Here is a 317-nt window from a genome sequence, read left to right on the forward strand (position 1 = left end):
AAAAAAAATAAGAAAAGAAAAAGAAATCACTCGATCACGTGCACAGATTACACCCAAGATAACACTGACACAGGTAAACGCGCCATCTGTAACTGGACTCGACTCCATGACACCTGTTGATTGGGGGCAAGAAATGGCTCCGAGGTATCACCTGTTGAACGAATAAAAGTATCAGGAATCTCGCCCACTTGTTGATCAAATCAAAGTTCAGTCATTAGCATTGGCATGAATGTGAATCAGTTTGTCCGCCATAATGATAACGAAAGGGAAACGGGAAAGGCGGTCGATGATGGGGTTTTCGTTTAGATAATCAAACC

This window comes from Penaeus monodon, chromosome 29 (genome assembly GCF_015228065.2).
Source record: "Penaeus monodon isolate SGIC_2016 chromosome 29, NSTDA_Pmon_1, whole genome shotgun sequence".
NCBI classification, from domain to species: domain Eukaryota; kingdom Metazoa; phylum Arthropoda; class Malacostraca; order Decapoda; family Penaeidae; genus Penaeus; species Penaeus monodon.